The sequence below is a fragment of the Nuphar pumila genome, chromosome 10 (assembly GCF_984573655.1).
Source record: "Nuphar pumila chromosome 10, dmNupPumi1.hap1.1, whole genome shotgun sequence".
Lineage (NCBI taxonomy): Eukaryota > Viridiplantae > Streptophyta > Magnoliopsida > Nymphaeales > Nymphaeaceae > Nuphar > Nuphar pumila.
This window is the reverse complement of record NC_143258.1, coordinates 80,598,102-80,613,737: the sequence shown is the minus strand read 5'-3', so window position 1 is coordinate 80,613,737 and position 15,636 is coordinate 80,598,102.

The following is a 15,636-nucleotide window of genomic DNA, read 5'->3' as shown; positions in this document are numbered from 1 at the left end:
GGAGGAAGATGAATAGTCCACAGTAGATGGAGCCATTTAAATCACGGAGAATGGAGGAGGATTAACAATACTGGAGGAGACTAGGTGAAGCAGACAAATGATGCCTTTGACAGTGATGAACGATACCAAGGCTGAAAGGCCATCCACGAGCCTATAGAAAAAATGATTCTGGACCGAGACTCCAGAAAAAATGCAACGTATTGGTTCATGCAACAAACGAAGCCTTCGCTGGATATAACCTTTGTCGTGTGAAAGGCCCAAACTCAGACCCCCATAAGGCAACACATTTGAATTTGAAGATGCGACATCTATAGATAGGCATAGAGAATCCTGAGGTGCCATGGAGACCCCTGATAGCTTTTGAAGCCCAACAAGCACTGAGTAGGGAACAACCAAAAGGAATCATATCAACAAAAACCGGTTTTCAAACCACCCAGATGCCCACGATGGCAAGCAACTATGTGATCGAGTCAAGGATGCCTCGTCACACCCGCCAGACCACCTGATAGCCATCCCGACTTCTCGAGTTCAAGAGAAACAGAGGAAGAGTTTACCGAGAAATATGCTGCCAAAGCTGCCACGCACACCGATCCCAATCACCAAAAAGAAAAAAGGCGTTCCCTCAGAAAGAAGAGAAGCTCCGAACGGCGAGCCTCGAAAGGAGAGGATGCCATCGGGTGATGATGACGGCAAGCTCTCACCCTGAGGCAGAAAATAACCGCATGTAGACTCAATGACACAACGATCGCCAAGTTGTCGAGCGTTCTCGTACGCCACCGCCTTCAAAGGAGAGCGAAAGGTCAACAAAGGATGTTGAAAAACCCTACATGCCCACATGGACCCCACGACGTTGGACAAGGGCCCCACCCTGGCCACAGGATGTCAATGAGCACAGATACCGAGGGGCCAGTGCATCCACCAAAGCAAAAAAAGCCGATGACTCGGCCTAGGCAATGTGGTGAGACTGCCTGCCTTCCCTATATCCTTAACACCACCTCAGAAAATGAAAAATGAGAAAGAACCGAAAAAGTACCTCCGTCGAATAGAAAAAGGTGACTATATCGCAGTCACCCCAGAGCACGCAACCTGCAATCCCGACCTGTCATAATCACCGAAAGACGCACCCTCAGATACGACGACAACACAAAGGTGGGGGGAAACTGGCAAAGCGAAGCAGGACCCAACCCAACCCAAAATGTTGAGCGAACCACCGGGATGATCGTGATTGAGAAGGTTACGATCAAAACGCTTCCCTGAGAATGACATCGGCGCGACCGACGATGGTAGTGTCTTCACCCAAAAGGATCCGATCTTGATACCCAAAAATGACGATGAAGGATCTTGCAAATTGCCTATCTAGACCCAAGGCAAGAACAAGGTTTTGCGAGGGAGTTGCAAAATTCGCGATGAGGCCCGGTCGTAGGAGGAAGGAGAGGAAGCCGCCGCAGAGCGCCTAGATACCAGGTGCCGCCTAGACCTGAACGACGCAGAGCAATGGAAGCAAGCATGACGCCTACGAAAGTTGAGAGACAGACAGTCCGCACACCACCAGTCACCCTCGAAAGCCCGGTGAAGATGCGACCTAGAGAGTTTTTTGGAGAAAGAGCGCTGCCAGGATACAATCACCTCCTGCCAGCCCCGACCGACGACCGATCTCGGAGAGATGCGGTAGAAAAAAGGAGCCTGAAGCATAGCGCTGACAGAGCACGCCTGAAGAGATTCAACCCTGATGGCCCACAAGAATCGCCCGACGTCGCTTGGGAGCAACGATTTAGATGAGATACAGGACGTGAAGGTCTCTGAGAGGAAGAAAAACACCCCGAAGGATAAGCGAAACATGAGGGCAACAAAAGCGCCCTGTCGACGAAGAGCGAAAGCGAGCCCCCAATCGTTCAAAGCCTTCTGAATTGAAGAAAGTACAAGCTAATTGACACACAGGGGGTGGGACAAACATAAGCCCCAAAAGAAGGGGGAAGAGGGAGGCATGAGTCAAAGAGAGGGAGAGAGAGAGGTAGGGAGAGAGAGGCTCTCAACGCAAAAGAAGGGGAAGAGAGAGAGAGAGAGAGAGAGAGAGAGAGAGAGAGAGGTGGTGGGGTTGGGGCCTCAACCCAAAGGACCATCAACCGCAGTCGCAACCGCCACTAAAGACCATTTTTGCAGAAAAAAATTCCACTGATAATGACATCTTTTTTGCGCAAAAAAGGCCTTTAACGGTGGTCGCGACTGCGCTAAAGGCCCTTTGGGTGGTCGTGCAGCTGCTCTCTCTCTCTCTCTCTGAGTGAGAGAGAGAGAGAGATATGCTTGGCACCTACCGCAGAGTTGGTGACTGAATGCTGATTCAGGGGGCATGGTGATTATTGATGAGTAAAGTCAACTATTCACCCTTTGCTCAAGCAATCTAACTAATTCCCAAGACAAATGCTACATGTGAGGAATATAAATAAAATATTTTCTTGGCAGCATGTGACCTAAGATCCAACCAATTCAGTGATTTAGAGAACTACAATACCATCTTAATGATTCAAAGGTGTTAGCCAAACAGCCACGCAGTATTCCCTGCCAAAGGTTCGGAAGTAGGTAGGTCCTGATCCGGATGGAAATCATCGAATTCCTAACTAAATCTGGACCCAGATCCATTCAGACCCTGTGTTGATGATATAACATTCATTTTCTATAAGCACTTATTTGAAAGAATATTCAGGTGTTGAGTATTTTAGAAGGGACTAGCACAAGCCAGATCCCAATTTTAGGTTGCTTTGGTCACGAATCATAGAGTTCAAAGAGGTTCCCCATGTTGGCATGATTAACATCAACTTTGAGGATCCGCATTGGATCTATTTTGGTTATATCTTGAGCTATAAGTGGATTCGATGCATTGATCTGAATAGAAATTGGATCATATAAGATTTCAAACTTCTAAACTTGATTCTATTTGTGTTTGGGCTGATGGGGTCATTATACGGCCAAGTGGATCAGGATTAATCAGACCTGATCAATTATAATCCAAACCAAACATAAGTGTTATTTTGTATGTCAACATGCTGGGAGCTGCAAAGAAATTCTAGTCAGTACTGATGCCGCGATGAGTACTTTCCTGTTATTTTTAGTTTAGATACATCTATCTGGTTGAATGGGGCATCTCATCTATCAGACCCGAGAACCAAAAATAAAATGGGTACAGCTCCTACGTTCCTAGGATTCAGATTTGGTATGGCAGCCTGCTGACCAGATCGGAAGCTGAATCTGAACTCGTATCTCCTCTCCATATCCATGTACCATGACCTGGACCCAAGCCCAACCCACTCTCCAAGAAAGACCAACCATAATAACAAATTTTATTAACAAAGGTCACTTATTTAAGTATTTGACAAAATATGAGATTAAATGATAGTTATATACACTAAAGAAAAGATGCTTGCATGAAAAGGATACAATAAAAAAGGAAACTTATAAAACAGTCAATAAATGCAACAAAGAAAAGTAAAAAAGAATAATTTGTACTTTGATATTGCCATGTTCCTTTTACCTTTCTTTTGTTTCCTTCCCTCCATCTGTCACATATATAATAATTTTCTTTTTTTCTAAAAGAAAATTTTACATTTTTAAACAAAAGAAATCTCTCTCTCTCTCTCTCTCTCTCATCCCTTCCCCCGGATGGATCCAAACTAGTTCTCTGTCCTTGTCCTCAATAATCTTAATTAAGGAAAATATTATTTATAAACCCTCTATCTCTTTCACATTTCTATCTAAAATCTCTATCATCATCATTACCTTAACAAATTTAATATCTCTGACCCTCCTTTGTCAATTTAAAAATAAACAAAGTCGTACTTTTGAAATAATTTTATTCTTTTGCATGCTTTTAAGACTACCAGTTGGTCAGCGCCCATTATGAACTTGCTTTATATATATATATATATATATTAGAATATTAGAGATTCTTGAATCCTTTTTACCTCCCCTTGCGTCCCATCCTATACTTCCCTGGATAGGATGCCTCTGTTCTAGTCCAGGTATATATATATAGAAATCCAACCTAATTGGATTTAATTTCATTGGACTCATACAGAACGGTTGAATTTCCATTTGAATATTGAGGCATCCCCAGCTGAATCCCAACTAATCAGATGTGTCATAACTATTTTCAATATGAAATCAATGGGACTTAACAAATCTGGTTTAAGAAGTTGGATTTTGAAATGTCCTAAACAACTCAGATAAACTTAATCTGTTCGGTTTATCAAACTCAAATTTAACCTGCTTGCATACCTTTAACCTTTTCCTATGTTGTGATCACCCAGCTTGGCATGTCTACCATTGACCCGTTTAGGACTCACCAGCCTAACAGCACATGTTCCTCTTGGTTCTTAACTCTAAGGAAGCGGGTATGTGATGCAGACCAAGTGTGAGGTGCAAAAATGAGTCCACAGGATCTTCTCAGACTTATTTTACGTTTGGACCTTTAGCTTGTGTTTGGATATTAGATCTATTTTCTAATTATGATAAAGATCTAAATTTAATAAACATTTTAATTCTAAATACGAAAAATGACCGTACTGTCTGGCAAATTTAGCGTGTTTTCAAAAATGTCCTACCAACTTTGAAATCTGCCCGATGTCCAATTTCGCAGGTTCCTAACTCTTTTAGGAACTTTTTACAATTTATCTGCAAACCTCACAAATTTCACATTCCTTTTCTCATAAATATGTAGAACACTCATTGTTATCATATCTATATCTCAGTTATTTGACTTTGAAAACTCACATTTTCATAGCTGTTGAAAAGCTAAGACATAGATCTTGAACTTTTTTATTTTGAGTCAGAACTAAAAACCCTTCTAGGGTTTTCATTTCTGGGATCCAAAAATGAAATAGAAAACTACTTTGCATACTGGTACAATCGAACAGTCTATGTTCCAGAAAGTGTCTCTCCAACCATTCATCAGATCAATGTAATCTTGGTAGCGTTGAAAAGTAATGTAATACGCACAAATTTTCTAAAATTTTTAATAGATAAAATAAAACTATTCTGATAATTATTTAAAATTAAATAAGATTTAATAATTCATTTTTAGTAATTAATAATTTTTAATTGACTATATTATCAATTAATCATTGATAATTTTTAATTTATCAAATATTAATTAATGGGTTGGGACTGGATCCAATTTATAGACCCAATTCCACTCAACCAAAAGCCCTCCATGGTTTTTCACCTCATGATTTTCATCTATTGTTTTTCACATCATGATTTTCACACCATGGTTTTTTCATCGCATGGGTTTTCACTACTTGTTTTCTCTCTCTCTCTGGCCTATAAAATGGCTCTCATCCTCTCTCTTTTTCATATCTCAGTCTCTCACTCACTCATCTCTTTCTACCACTCTTGTCTTCTCTCTTTCGAAAGCCATCTCCAGTGACTCCGTCGACGCAGTCGCACCAGCGCCACCATCCCTTCCGCCTATCTTTCTTCTACCAATGACATCATCACCTACTCGATGGAGGAGGTACCTCCTCCTATCTCACCTGAATTGTTGCTTTCTCCGTTGTTGCTGACATCAGACACACATATCGGTGCATTATCGCACTCACATGCATTTTTGTGCTTGTGACACAAACTAGAGGTGCACACAGAAGTCCTTGCTCGCATTCAGACCTTTGACAAGCACAACCCACATCACGTAGTTCAGAAGAAAAGTTTGCAAGAGTATTTCTGAGATTTTTTCGCTTTATAAAATTTTATGAATTTCAATGTAGGAGAAATACATTAGCCCATGTATTTGTACAATTCTATTTCATGCAAGTTAGAGTAGAGATTTACACACAGGTTTCAAATATTATTCTGACATAAATGATGCACATAAATAGCGACACACACACACACACACACACACACACACACACACATATATATATATATATAATGCATTGGTCATATTTAAATTTCACATATTGAAAGAATAAATGCTTTGAGATATTAAATACACAAGCTTCATATTTAAATTATGAATACTTGGATATTCAGTACTTTTTATGCATGCTTTAAAGTTCAAATAATGAGATAGACATTTCAAGATATTTCTATTCTTTTGGACTCTTGCCGAATATGTAATTTCTGAAGTATATAATTGGAAGATGTTAACCCCGCTATTGTGGAACCTCAAATATGTGAACTTTGATTACACATATATAAAGTTTTTTCAATATGTATTCAAGAAATCTGAGTTTTCTGATTTGACCATGTTGAGATTTGAGTGTTGTTCATATTAAAATTTCAGATTTGACCATATTGACTTTTCGATTTTCCCATATTGGTTTTAAAAAATGAATACTTGAATGCTTATGAAAATCCATGAACTATATATATATATATATATATATATATATATATATATATATATATATATATATATGTGCGTGTGTGTGTGTGAGGGTCAGATAAGTGGTTGTGAATAGTATATAAATACTTATAAAGTGAATGTACTACGATAGAGTACTTATGCAAAAACATTGTTGTGCCTTGGATTCTAGATTTCTGTAATACTTGTAGATTACTGTCATATTATGTTCTTGTGTCTAGCCTGATAGATAAAACTCCAAGTGATTTCAGACTGATTCAACTAGTGGCTCGGTAAGGATTATAAATATTGAAATAAAACCTGATGTTCACACAATGATTTAGAAAACATGCCCTAATAATACCAACCCTTAGTTGGTCATTTGCATGTTTGAAATGATGACATTATCATTATAATATCTTTGGTAAACTACTTGTGATATCATGGTTCGAAAAGGTAAGCATTATAACATGTGTTCGTGAATGCCTGATTGATGTGTACCATGATTATATAATTGGATGCAAGAGTTATTTATCATGTATGTCTTAGTTCTTTACAATTGTATGATGTTATTGTATCTACCAGAGTGAGTATAACATATTACTATTCTAACCTTTTTAGGTGTTTAGTAGTGTTTGATGCGATGGTGAGATGTCACAGTGGAGTTATGAAATCACACTATATGTCGTTTCGTTCTTGGACTTGTTTTGATATGTCAACCTTTGATGTTGAACAATTCCAATTCAATTATATATGGGTTAAAGTTTTGGTTGAAATGAATCATTTGTAGATTCTGGATTCTTCATTTGAATTAATGTACATGGGTTCAGACCCAAATCAATTAAGATTGTGATCTAATCCTTCTTGTGGTGTATCACGCTTGTAACCCACCTAAGGTTTGCTAACTTAGATTAATTAAATGATTTTCATTGTGCTATAGATTTGATTTCAAAATGATCAATTATAAAAAAAAATTATTTTTTCTAAATTTTTCAAGTTAGAAATTTTGGGGTATTATAGTTAATGTCTTGATCTTCCTCTGTTATTGTTTTTGTTTTCCTGGATTCTCAGTACAGGTGGCAGAAAAATAACATCGAATCACCAAGATAAGTGTAACTGTGTTTGTTCATCTCTGTTTTAAAAATGTTCTCAAGGTTGTATCTCAATGAACGTTTTTCATTTTTCAATAAATAAAATATCATTGAAAAGATATTTTTGTCAAGAACCACTATTCTTTTTTGTTTTTCTGAATTTCTTCATTTTCTGGGTCAAAAAATCAATGGCAAAATGAAGTGACACCAATAAAGTACCATCGATGTGTGTTTCACTAGAAATAGTCACTGAAATTTTGCCAGAAAAGGAAGAGGTTTGGGGACCATAAGAAGCCTTAGGTTGTGCAAAAATAGCATTGTGTTGCATATAAAATGTTTTAAGAAACAAAACATCGTATTTAATGTCGCAATTTTGTACTATAGTACCATGGTTTTTGCAAGTATTGTAGCAATTTTTAGGAATTTCACAACCAACTCAAAACTCTTAACAAAATTCACAAGTAGTATCGTGATTTTTGTACAATAGTACCATGATTTTCACATGTGAAAAATAATTTTGCATCACCTCATACAAAACTTCATGAATTTCATAAACCTTTTAAGAATTTTGTAAACTTTTTAAGAATTTCAGAACCAATAACGCGAAACTCTTGACGAAATTTACAAGCAGTGTCATGATTTTCGTACTATAGTACCATAATTTTTGCATCTGAAAAGGAATTTCACATCACTGCATGTGAAACTTTATGAATTCCTCAAACCTTTTAAGAATTTTGCAACTAACAATGTGAAACTCTTGACAAAATTTGCAAGTAGTGTAATGATTTTTATACTATATATGCGAAGTTCTTTTTTATATGCAAATATTATGGTACTATAGTACAAAAATTGAGACACTACCTGTGAATTTCGTTAAGAGTTTCACATTGCTGGTTGTGAAATTCCTAAAAATCCCAACACCACTTGCGAAAATCATGGTACTATAATACAAAAATCGCAACATGAAAATTTTGTAAAGAGTTTTGCATTGTTGGTTACAAAATTCCTGAAAAGTGGTCTATGCTATTTTCTAGCTACCTACACTGATAATCCAGGGAAGTAAAAAAAAATAGAGAAAGATCAAGACATTAAATTTTCAATGCCACTAAGATCATATTGATCTGATAAACGATTTACGAGAGACTCTTTGTGGAACATAAACTGTTCCATTATAATAGTAAGCAGAATTTTTGTTCCGCTTTTAGATCTCAGAAATGAGATCCCTAGAGGGGTTTTCAGTTTTGTCTCAAAATAAAAAAAACTCAAGATTTGTGTCTCAGTTTTCCAATGGATATAAAAATGTGAGTTTTCAATGTCGGATGGAGATATAGATATGAGAATAGAGGTTGTTCTATAAATTTATAAAGAAATTCATGTATTTGGGATGCAAAATTCATGATGTTCGCACATAAAAATATTAAAAGGTCTTAAAAAATTCAGAAACCTACAAAATTGAACATCGGGAAGATTTTGAAATTTATGAGACATTCGGAAAACACGTCAAATTTGTTGTACAATACAATCATTTTTCGTTCTAAATATAAGTCAACAACTTCAGTGTTTCTTTTATTGCATAGGAAAGACATTGTAAGCTCTAGATACTAACTATTTAATGAAGCATGACCAATTTCTTGTACATAGCCATAGTTATTAATTATAATGGCAAACACAACCAATCTAGCTTACCATTAAAGAGCCATCCTTTTCATTGTTAGTTTACTGTGCTCACTCGAAAAGACAAAGTTCGTAGACTAACTTGAAGACATCATAATTTCTACACCTAACACATATTCAAGATTTCCGAATCAATGATAGCCTTGCATCAGCTATTCTCCAAATCATGAATGTATATTTTTCTAGGGATGGAGCAAATCAGTAGTTGTAGTTTGAAAAAGAAGAAAAACAAACTAAAAGAGCCGTGTCTTAACTAATGGTTGCATTACATGTTTTGTCCAATAATTCTTGTTCCTATACATTATATTCCAATAAAAATCCTTGTCTCATAACAAATATTTATGAAACGTAGACGTGCTTATACTCTAAGGTAGCGTGTGTATGTTCATGCATTAAATTAGGGCATAGGTTCACGTTCGACAAAACCAGTAACACATTTTTAATGTGGATCGTCATCGTTTACACGTGCATTAAATTAGGGCTATTAGTTTTGGTTTTTTTAAGTCATTTAACTAGGGATGGCAGTGGATCGGGCGGAGGTGGGGGAGAAGGCCTCAGCTCCTGCCTGTCTCAAAATTCTGCCCTCCATTCTTGCTTTCATCCTGCACTAGTTTTGATTTTAACCTCCATTCTTGTTTTCATCCCCCACTAGTTTTGATTTTAACCTCCATCCTTTTCTTCATCCCCGTTTTATGTCCTCCATCCTGGGTTCAAACGGGGCGAGGCAGGCAGCCCCGTTTCTCTTCGATCCACTGCCATCCCTAAAAGCATTTTAGTCATTTTAGTACTGGGGATCGGGGCGGAGCGAAGGAAAGCATAAGCCATCCCCGCCTCCATCCCTGCACGGGTTTTGATTTTAACCTTCATCCCCACCTCTATCTCCATTTCATGTCGTTCATCTCAGGTCCAAACGGGGTTGAGTCCCGTTTTCCCCGGTCCACTGCCAGCCCTACATTTAACCAACCTGTATATATATATATATACTATTGAGTAGAAATGGCTTTTTTCGTAATTTTTTAAATGCTTATGTAGATCAGACCCTATGGATGTGATCTGCAATGTTAGTTTAGTCAAAAAATGGGTTTTGAATCGTATCATTGAGACATAAGTAGGATCTTAAAGGACTTCCAGAATCAAAGGCTCACAATGTACCAAAATTTCATTAATCAAAAAGTTATATTTTTACATGAAATCAAAAAAACATAACGCATGGGTTGATCCTTAGCAAATAAACCATGTTGAACATATTTATGTGGTTAGATTGAGTGACTATAACTTGCACTATATATATATATATATATATATATATATATATGTTGATTCATAGGGTTTCATAAGGTGTTAAAATTCAATGGCATACCATTTCCATAAATTTTTGAGGCTTCAAATACCATTTATTCCATCCAAAATGCATGATCTAAGTATCAATTTCTAGTAAATCAATCATGGTGAACACATCTGCAAGGTCAGAATTAAAAAATAATATTGAAAATCTGATACAATGTTTTTTAGTGAGCAGTTTTGGTAGGTTTTCTAGTAGGTAGGTTTTTATTTCCCTATATATATATTTATTGTCTACAGTATGGCAACTCTAAAAGTCATAGCTCTAGGAATTTGTACTAATTAAATAATGTCGATGTATCTATCATTATTCACTTACTGGAAAACATGCTTTGATTGAATTTATATTCTAGCAGTTTTCAGCAATGGGCTTGCTGGAAGCTGGCGGGGTTGATTCTTAAGGGTGACATTTCTTTTACCAATGTCTGTAGTAGTTTTATTGAAAACCGGTGTATCATGCTTTTATTTAGATACCTTTCGCAGCAGCGAACAGGTCAGTTTTAGATCTTGTTTCATGGCCAAAAATCCATGGCTTCGAATTGACATCTTTCCAATTTTGTTAGAAAAAAAAAGAAACTGGTAGGGTGACTGCCCTACCAGTTTTCCACTAACCCAAGTTTTAAATTGGGTTTTGGTGTAAACTGACATTTAAGTTTTGAAAAAAAAGACAGTTTTGGTGTGTTTGGGTGACACCATAATAACCCTGTTTGAAATCCAGATTTTTACCCAAACCCAAGTAAATGAAAAAAACCACCCCAATTTAAAAACTTGATTTATCGGGGGAGGGCTTTTCACCCCACCTGTAAGGATCAATAGCCATAAGGCCATTAAGGATATGATCTTCTATTAAAGAAGGATTATCTAATACCCACAATTTTTTTAGTTTTTTAAATAAGTAAAAGAGATTATTCTAGTATTTACTTATGGATTTATGAGGTTCTTAAAGTATTTGGGCCTGGATCCCAGTGGAGATCCTTGTAGACCAAATCACGTTCATTTTCTGGATTTGGATCTTGGAAGAGATTCAAACAGATCAAACCATAAGTAGGAAATTTTTGAGAAAATTACTCAATTATCTAGGGGTACGATAAATGTTATTGATTTAATATTATCAGAGATTTTATCTGAATCAAACCGGTTCAGAATAAACTAGAAATGAAGGTTGGACCCTAGTAGGATCCAAACCAGATTGGATCAAGTGTAAAGGAACTGATCCACTCAACTTTTTGAATTTGGATAAGTTAAATGGGATTTGGATTCAAATCCAAATCCAAATCACAAGATAATAGATTGGATTTGAGTTGGATCCAAATTGGACCCAACCCAATCACAACCAAACCCATATATATATATATATGGAAATAAGGTTTGGGTTGGATTTGGATCTGAATCTAAATCAACCAATAAAAATATATTTAAGTTATTATGGATTGAGTTGGATCCAAATGGACCCAACCCAATCCTAACTGAAAGCAACACAGTTTTTAAAATGTTAGCATTTTGGATTGGATTTGGATTCACATGGATCCAATTCAAATCCAAACAATCACCCATCACCACCAAAAAAATGCTTATTTAAACACTCACCAAGATTACCCTTTTGCCTCCTTGGCAAATTGGAAGCTCTATCTGAGATGGAACCAAACAAACGCAAAAAGATGACAACAAGGAATAGAAAATACAGCAGCACATAAAAGTAAACTTGTAAAGAACTTTTTACTTTTACTTGAACTCACACATTAAATATAAGTACAACCCTATTTAAAAGCAAAATCCAGCATAAATTTAAGAAACCACTACTTACCTAAAACCATCACATTCAGTTTTTATCTCCTAAAAATCAACTCCTACTTTTAAGGACTTGACATACCAGCTGTCACGGGCTTAGAAGCGAAGGCCCCCGTGACGCAGCTTCGGGCAATCACACACACCGAAGGCAGGCCTTTTGAGCGCACAAGCACACACAACACACGCGCACGAGCGGAAGCAAGAGTACGCGTATGCCCAAACACAAAGAGAGCAAAGAGACAAGGATGCAAAAAACTTCTTTATAGATACTTGAAAGCAAAGTACATCAAGAGGGGGAGAGAGGGTCCGAATACACGGAGTACTTAGGCCGTAAGGCCTTGTGAAGCACTCTAGAGTGCCAAAGAGGTATATACATCATAGCAAAAAGGTGAAAAGCATGGCGGTCCGGAACACGCTCCTCCACCTAAGTTGGCGCCGTCCTCGACGCCAATTGTTCATGATAGCCTTCTACAAGCTGTCAATGCTGGAACATGATGTTAGCTTTCTCCTAGGTGGCTTCACATTCTGGCAATCCCTTCCACTGCACTAAGTACTTTTTGACTTCCCCTAGATAGTTATTGGAATGGTTGAGGATGATATCTAGATCTCTGCCTGGTACACTGACTATTAAAGGGCCTCGCTGCGGGATCGGGACACGTTGAGGCATGCTCCGTTGAGGATCTCCTTCGTCTTCATGGAATGGCTTCAGATTGCATATATGGAATACCGGATGCACTTGAAAGTTTGCTGGCAAGTCCAGCCGGTACGCCAAGTTTTCCACATGTTTGATAATGGTGAAGGGACCACCATATTTGCGAATAAGGCCTCAGTGGTGGCCCCGAAAGATAGCTATGCGGTCAGGAAAGAGCTTGGCCAACACTTTGTCTCCAACTCGAAATTCTGTTGGGTGACGCTTTTCATCTGCCCATTTCTTCATGCGCTTGGTTGCCTTGTTTAGATATGCATTCGCCAACTCTGTCTGATCTTGCCAGTTCCTGACAAACTGGTATGCATAAAGTGTTTTTCCACGTCCTCGCGTAGCAAGGGAGTGTGGAGTCTGTGGCTGTTGTCCAGTTGCGACTTCAAATGGACTATGGCCGGATGATTCGCTCTTCTGAAGGTTATAGCAGAATTGAGCCGCATCAAGTAAGTCAACCCAATCCCTTTGATTGGCACTGACAAAGTGCAGCAGGTATTCCTCCAGCATGCCATTTATTCTCTCTGTCTGTCCGTTGGTTTGGGAGTGGAAACTTGTGCTGAAATGCAAGTTCATTCCCATTAAGCGAAACGCTTCTCGCCAAAACTTGCCAGTGAAGCGTGCATCACGATCACTGACGATGCTCTCTGGAATTCCTCAATGCTTAATTACGTTCCGCACGAATAACTTTGCAGTATCTGCGGCTGAGCAGGTGGCACGGGCAGGTACAAAGATAGCATACTTCGAGAACCTATCCACAACCACATAGATCAAACTGCAACTTTGTGCTTTCAGCAAGTTTACAATGAAGTCCATGGTTATGCACTCCCACGGACGGCTAGGCACAGGTAGGGGCTCCAGTAGTCCACCAGGACTCTGATTGATGGGCTTGTCTTGTTGGCAAATCAAGCAAGTCCGCACATAAGCATCTACATCATCGCGCATCTACGACCAATAGAATGCGCGTTCCAACAATGCCAACGTCCTTTGTTGCCCTGGGTGACCGGCCCAAGTAGTATCGTGGCACTCGTGCATCAAGCGCCTCCTCAAGGTATCTTGTCGTGGAACATATAGGCGATCACTCGCAGCGCGGAGCAAACCATCCTCTACCCAGAATCTCCGCGTCTTTCCTTTTTTCACCAATGCAATCAATTGTTGAGCCATTGGGTCACTTTTCGAAGCTTCTCGCACTTGTTCAAGAAGATCGCTCGTCGGTTGGCTCACACTGCCCTCCCAAGCGAGTAAAGCTGCAAATTCTGCCTTTCGACTCAAGGCATCGACCACAACATTGGTCCTGTCTGGCTTATACTCGAGGCCTATATCAAATTCTGCCAAGAAATCTTGCCAACGCGCTTGCCTTGGACTCGGCTTCTTCTGAGTTTGGAAGTAGCTTGTTGCAACGTTGTCAGTGCACACAACAAACTGCGACCCCAAAAGATAGTGTCTCCAGATGCGGAGACAATGCACGACCGCCAACATCTCACACTCGTGCACCGTGTATCGACGTTCAACGTCATTCAACTTCCTGCTTTCAAATGCGATAGGATGTCCTTCTTGGAGCAACACCCCACCAATGGCAAAGTCAGACGCATCAGTCTGCACTTCAAATGGTTGCCGACAGTCAGGCAACTTTAGCACTTGCTCCTCTGTCAAGGCATGTTTTAACCCATCAAAAGCTTTCTGGCAGCCATCAGACCATAGCCATGACATGTCTTTCTTCAACAGATCTATGAGCGCAGCCGCAATCTGAGAGTATCTCTTGATGAAGCGTCGGTAATAATTTGCAAGCCCCAAGAAAAAGCATAACTCAGGAACCTTAGATGGTGGCTCCCATGCTTGAATAACTTCAATCTTCTTATGATCCATTTTGAGAGTGCCTCCTCCAACAATATGCCCCAGGAAATAGACTTCCTTCTGGCCGAATAGGCACTTCTCTCGCTTGACATATAACTCGTGGTCCTTCAGAGTCTGAAACACAATCTGAAGGTACTGAACATGCTGTTCCATCGAGTCACTATACACCACTATGTCATCCAAGTACACGACGACAAACTTGTCAAGGTGCGGGTAGAAGATCTTATTCATTAAGGTTGAAAAGGTAGCGAGCGCATTCGTCAAGCCAAAGGGCATGACCAGAAATTCGAATGCCCCATATCGCGTTACACAGGTAGTTTTTGGCTCATCCCCTTCTACAACTCTGATTTGCTAGTAGCCAGATCTTAAATCCAACTTAGAGAAGACCTTAGCCTTTCCAAGCTGATCAAACAAGTCCGCGATCAAAGGAAGCGGGTACTTATTCTTCACCATCATTTTGTTCAGTGCCCTATAGTGGACGCACAACCGCTTCGACCCATCATGCTTTGCTTGAAAGAGCACGGGCGCTCCAAAGGGAGCTTTGGATGGTTGGATGATTCCTGCTTCGAGCATATCATCCAATTGTCTGCGTAATTCCTGCAACTCAGGAATTGCCATGCGATAAGGAGCCATTGCGGGTGGTCGTGCACCTGGTATTAATTCAATTTGATGATCTACCTCACGCCTCAAAGGTAGCTTCTTCGGCATCTCGGCGGGCATAACATCGCCAAACTCCTTCAATACTGGTGTTAAGGCCTTTGGGACATCCGCAACTTCTTCTGCCTCATCCGTAGCACGGATTGTGACAAGAAAAGTCTTGTCACCACTTTTCATGCCTCTTTTCAACTGGAGCG